The sequence below is a fragment of the Myotis lucifugus genome, unplaced genomic scaffold (genome assembly GCF_000147115.1).
Source record: "Myotis lucifugus unplaced genomic scaffold, Myoluc2.0 scaffold_8900, whole genome shotgun sequence".
In the NCBI taxonomy this organism is placed as follows: Eukaryota; Metazoa; Chordata; class Mammalia; order Chiroptera; family Vespertilionidae; genus Myotis; species Myotis lucifugus.
The window spans coordinates 1-6,654 of NW_005879948.1; the positions used below are offsets into that span (position 1 = coordinate 1).

Here is a 6,654-nt window from a genome sequence, read left to right on the forward strand (position 1 = left end):
GAGCACTTTCCATACTGTGGTTGGAGTATATTGATACAACACGTGTCTGGAAGACAGACTATATTAATAGCCTTTCCATTTTAAATACACGGGGACTCATAAGCCTTAATTCTATTTATTCATCCTGAGGAAATATAAGGGCTGTGGGAAAGGATATATGTATAAGACATTCACTGAATTTTTTGTTTATATAAACACAAGTATTGAAAACAGCCTAAGGGTATTACTAATAAAAGTTCATTGATTAAATTATGGTATAATTTCTACAACTAAAATTCCTTCAGGCTTAAAAATGATGTAGGAATAGAATGTGTAATGATTGTACTATTTATAATGCTCATGACATATTAGATAAAAGAAACATTATAAAGCAACATACCAGTTGAGTTCTTCCCAACCACATCTTGAAAGCAAATGTGCGCCCTGTTGATTTCCTGAGACCCTGTCCCAACCAAGCTGTGTGCAGAGGCTTTTGCATATGAAAGGCCTGGCCCTTTGCAATCTGAAAATTACCTAACAAACTGTAGCTGGGTCAGAGAGACCCAGAACTTCCAAAAGAAGGCCCAAGGCCCCACAGCTGCTTCCATTGCTTCACAGCTGGGCCTCATCTAGGCACCTCCAAACCCCAAACAAAGAAGAGGAATCTGCAGATTTCTCCATAGCTCCTGCTGGGTAGCCTCAGGCAGAGGCTAAATTAGCACCTCCTTAGAGATCCAAGAGCCAGTGTACCCAGTGGTCAGAGTGGGACCATCCAGATTACAACACCTCAGATCCATAAGGGACACACTCAGGGGGCAGACTCAGTGAGCACCAAAGCCCCATTGAAGCAAATCTTTCCCCTAAGGGTGTCTCCAGCAGAGAAGTTCTCCCACTGTAGACACAGCTGATTCTCACAGCCAATTGGCCTGGAGCTCAATTCCTCCCAGTGATACCTACAACAATCAAGGCTTAACTACAAGACTGTGCACACAGCCCACAAAGGGGTGCACCAAGAGTGTCCACCCCAGGTAATTGGGGAGGCTGAGCTACTGGGCCTTATAGGACACCTAGCACAGAAAGCCACTCTATCAACACAGGGAAGCATAAAAAATGCAGAGACAAAGAAACAATGACAGAAATGACAGAAATGGAGGAAAGCAAACTACAGGATATAGAGTTCAAAACCACACATAAGGTTTTTTAAGAATTTTCTAGAAACTGCCGATAAACTTAGTGAGACCCTCAAGAAATCTAGTGAGACCCTCGAGGATATGAAAAAGGACCAACTAGAAATTAAGCATAGACTGACTGAAATAAAGAATATTATACAGACACCCAACAGCAGACCAGAGGAGCACAAGAATCAAGTCAAAGATTTGAAATATGAAGAAGCAAAAAACACCCAACCAGAAAAACAAACAGAAAAAAAGAATCCAAAAATACGAAGATAGTGTAAGGAGCCTCTGGGACAACTCCAAGCGTACCAATATCCAAATTATGGGGGTTCCAGAAGAAGAGAGAGAGCAAGATATTGAAAACCTATTTGAAGAAATAATGACAGAAAACTTCCCCTACCTGGTGAAAGAAATAGACTTGCAAGTCCAGGAAGCGCAGAGAACCCCAAACAAAAGGAATCCAAAGAGGACCACACCAAGAAACATCATAATTAAAATGCCAAGAGCAAAAGACAAAGAGAGAATCTTAAAAGCAGCAAGAGAAAAACAGTTAGTTACCTACAAGGGAGTACCCATACGACTGTCAGCTGATTTCTCAATAGAAACTATGGAAGCCAGAAGGGAGTGGCAAGAAATATTCAAAGTGATGAATAGCAAGAACCTACAACCAAGATTACTTTACCTAGCAAAGCTATCATTCAGAATTGAAGGTCGGATAAAGAGCTTCACAGATAAGAAAAAGCTAAAGGAGTTCCTCACCACCAAACCAGTATTATATGAAATGCTGAAAGGTATCCTTTAAGAAGAGGAAGAAGAAGAAAAAGGTAAAGATACAAATTATGAACAACAAATACACATCTATCAACAAGTGAATCTAAAAATTAAGTGAATAAATAATCTGATGAACAGAATAAACTGGTGAATATAATAGAATCAGGGGCATAGAAAGGGAATGGACTGACTATTCTTCGGGGAGAAAGGGGTGTGAGAGATGCGGGAAGAGAGTGGACAAAAATCGTACACTTATGGATGAGGACGGGGCGGGGGCTAAGGGCAGAGGGTGGGGTGGGAACCAGGTGGAGGGGAGCTATGGGGGGAAAAAAGAGGAACAACTGTAATAATCTGAACAATAAAGATTTAATAATAATAATAATAAAAAAAGCAAATCTGGCCAGTTAACAACAGAGGGAGAATCTGCCTGAACTAACCAAAAGTGTCCATACTTCATGTCAGTGAGAATTTCACCTCCATCATGTTGAAATTTTAAAATAAATTTGTGTTTTCTGAAGTTGTGTAAAATCCTTACTAGAAAATAATGTACATAATTTTTTTAAAACAGACATTGTTTTTGTAGTTTTTATTTATATTTCAAACATATATTTTTATTGATTTCAGAGAGAAAGGGAGAGAGAGAGATTGAAACATCAATGATGAGAAAGAACCATTGGTCGGCTACCTCCTGCACAGCCCCTACTCTGTAAGCTTGGGATCAAGCCAGCAACCCAGGCATGCGCCCTTGACTGGAATTGAACTTAGGACCCTTCAGTGCATAGGCTGACACTCTAGCCACTGAGCCAAACCAGCTAGGGCTGCTTTTGTAGTTTTTAAAACAGCTTTTAAGCTAGTTTACATTCAATATTATTTTGTATTAGTTTCAGATGTACAGCATGGTGAGTATACAATTACATACTTTACTAAGTGTTCCTCCTGATATTTCCAGTACCCATGTGACACTATATATAATTATTACAATATTATTGACTATATCCCATATGCTGTAGTTATAAGTAATTTTTAAAACCACTTCCTTAACAGTTCAAGAAAGTCATTATTCAAACTCAGGTAGTAAAATATGAGATGAAAGATCTTGAAAATAATTTCAGAGGAGCTCATTTTGACAGAAATAAATTACAAGAAAAATAGCAACTAAGTTAAGCCTCAGGCACTGTTTTGTGACTTAAAGTAAGATTGAGGTCTGATTTATATGAGTCTCGGGAGACAGAATAGGAACCCCGACCCCCGATAGCTTTCAAAAAAGGAAAAGGGAAAAGAATGCAGGAAGAAAAATGAAATCAAATGACAGCTGCTCAATACTTTTGTGGGACTCACAGGACATGTAACATTAAAGTTTATTGAACCATAGGAGTCCAACAAGATTAGCATCTTATTAATCAAAGGAGGTTAGGATTTTAACAGCATGGAAAAAATTGGACAACTAATGCAAGTTGAAATAGCCTTTTAAACCAAAATACTTATTTGGTCTTATAAATACCCCCAATTCCTTCATTCCTCCATTTGCACTACATTAGAGGATCTTCATATGTTAGACATTTTAAATCAACCATTAGTGAAGTATTTTCCATGGGATTTTAAAATCACATATTGTTAGTATCTTTTATTATTATAGGTATCCTTGAACTCATTCAGTTTATATAATCAAACCTAGTTAGGCATTCACATGATATAAGAGAAATTGTAGGTACCTCTACGAAACCCATCATATTCTGTATTCTTACATTGTTGAACTGCTCTTTGTATAACTTAAAATAAGTCAATATTGTTTGCAGTCATATTAATCATGCAGGTTATTATTTAAGCATATCAAGTACAAAAATCTCTCCCATAATCAGTGCAGACCCTGTCAAAACATCAAATTAGTTAGGTATTCCTTTCTGATAATCTTTGGGAAATAGCCAAGGAGACTAAACCTCTCTTACAAAGCCCTTTTCAGCTGTCTAAATAAATCTATCTCTTAATCTGAAGGAAAAGGCAAGTTTGAAAATCTGATATCTTTATAATTTTTCATGTAGTTAAGTGTTTCCACTTAGTAACTTTGGTATCCCATAATCCTTGGAAATTTTTACCACTCATCCACAAAATTTGAGTTTAGAAGTATCTAATCCAGTGTTAGCCTGTATCTTTGGATTATAAGTAGATCTATTTGCTTCTTTACTGAGAATATAATAATACTCATAACAACAGAATGCAATCCGTGAAAACTATTCCTATATGCGGATCAAGCCTTTTGTTGGAGAGATAATTTAGTAGACTAGGTAGACTAAAAGCAGCGGAATGCCAGTATCTTAATAAATCATGGCTTAAGAGAGATATAAAGTAACTTGACAATTTCCTATTAAAAATTCACATTGAGGGAAAATGCAAGTGAGCCGCAGGGCTCGCTGACGGTAAGGGAGTTGAGAGGCTGTTTGCAGAGTGAGCTGAAGACAAATATCAAAGGATCTCAGCTAAAGGACAGTGTTGCAGTTACTGAACTTTCAACAAATATACCTTTTGAAAGTCATAATCTTCTTCGAAAAGATTTTCCTTGTGTGAAAAATGAACTTTTGCCCAGTCAGCCTCTTGAATTATCAAAAATAATTTCCAGCTCGACCAAGACAAAACGACTTTTTCCACACTGAAAAGCATCTAGGTTCTGTTCGCTCCACTAAAATTACCAATGGAATTCAAGGCAATGCAACAGGTTCTGAGTCTTCCATTTCTTCCAAGTTCAAACCTTTCACGGGGTATCTTGAGGGGTAATGATGAGACTATTGGATTTGAAGAAATTCACAAAGTGAACTAGTGGGAGAACCACACTTGATAGTGGAATATAAACTTGGTTACTGCAATGCAGTATGCTGATCATGGAAATGGAGGAGTTACATCTGCTTATAGTCATTTTTTTTTTACTATAATCTTATGTATGACATATGAAAAAAATAAAAATTCACATTGAGGAAATACTTGTAATAAATATCCTATTTTAGCCCTGCAGTTTTTGTTTCAAGTGTTGTCATTTAATTTTGAAGAGTATTAGTTGATCTCTTTCTTTAAATTGATTTAATAAAGTTTTATTTTTCAAAATGTGCAGCTGGTGGGACCTGTTGTTCGTGCATCTTCACCAGCAGCTGGGGCATCTCCACCTTTGGTGTTTCTGGTGTAAATTGCTTGAACTCTGTGCTTTGAAACTAGTTTTAAAAGTCCTTTATTAAGGAGCTCATGAAGGGTTGGCCTTGAATCTTTAGTTTCTCAGAGACAATAGCTGGGGTTATAAGCTTATAGCTGGGATCTTCCCTAGAGAGTTTGTCATGTGTTGCTTTGTCAAACAAAACTAGTTTATTGAGCTTGTCCTGAGCTTTGACTTTGGACCATGTCTTCTTTTTGGCTTTGCCCCCAGATTTGTTCACTGGGTCTTTGTCTTTCTTGGCTGACTGTCCAGCATTTTTCTTCTTCTTTTTAAAAATCTTTATTGTTGAAAGTGTTACATAGGTTCTCTTTACTCCCCACCCCGCCATTAACCTCTGCATTTTTCTTCTTTTTGTCATCCTTGGGTGGCATAGTGAAACTGGAAGAGCAGCTGCTGCCATTGCTGCCTTGATATACTGTCCAGTTGACCTCTTCTTATTTGCCAGACAATCCTCAATGATATTACAGGTTAAAAAAAAAAAGATGTGCCCACAGTCCTGACCTCAAGGAACTGATCATCTAGCCAGTGGGACAGATATTTTTAATATTACTTTCCTTTTCATTCAGAAAAAAGACTGAAAAGATACATTTAAAAAAATTTTAAATATTTTTTTATTGATTTCAGAGAGGAAGGGAGAGGGAGAGGAATAGAAACATCAATGTGAGAGAGAATCATTGATCAGCTGCCTCCTGCACGCCCCCTACTGGGGATCGAGACTGCAACCTGGGTATGTGCCCTGACCTGGAATTGAATTGTGACCTCCTGGTTCATAGGTCGATGCTCAACCACTAAGCCATGCCGGCTGGGCTAAAAAGAAGCATTTTGAATGTAAACAGTGACTATCTCTGAGTAGTAAGACTGCATTTGACTTTATTTTTCTCTTGTGTGTTTGTGTGTATGTATCTGATTCATATTTTTCAAATGTTCTATTACAACATAATGTTGTTAATTATTTTATGGCTCATCTAGATCCTCTGCTTCAGGGCCTCTCATGTGGCTGCAATGGCAGGGCTACACTCATCTTGAGGTTCCACTAGGGAGCATCTACTTCCAAATTCACTCTGCGGTGGTTGGCAGGATTCAGTTCCTTGTGGACTGTTGGCTGGAAGCCTCCCTCAGTCCCTTGCCTTATGTGGACCTCTTCATAGGGCAGCTCCCAACCTGGTAGCTGGCCTCCATCAGAGTGAGCAAGTGAGAGAAGCCCATCTTTTGCAATCTAATATCAGAAGTAACATCCCATCACATCTGCTGCATTCTACTCATTAAAAACTAGTCCCTTCCACACCCAAAGGATGGACTACCAGGAGATGAGATCGTTGGCAGCCATCTTAGAGACAACATGCAAAATTACATGCAAAATACATTCACACCCTCCCAGAGTTCCAAAAGTCTCACTGCACTGCAACATCAGCTGGAAGTCTAAAATCTCATCACTGAAATCAGATCAGGGTGAAGCTCCTCAGTGTAATTCCACGTACAGCTCCTGGAGCACAGTTCCTCTCCATCTGAAGACCCATGACGGTAATGAGACAA

General features: G+C 38.4%; 2 pseudogenes; one reads left to right on the forward strand and one right to left on the reverse strand.

The window, feature by feature from the left end:
- The first annotated feature begins 4,305 nt into the window (after positions 1 to 4,305).
- Positions 4,306 to 4,796, forward strand: LOC102441423 (annotated as a pseudogene).
- Positions 4,797 to 5,012: 216 nt separating this feature from the next.
- Positions 5,013 to 5,492, reverse strand: LOC111824846 (annotated as a pseudogene).
- Positions 5,493 to 6,654: the final 1,162 nt, after the last annotated feature.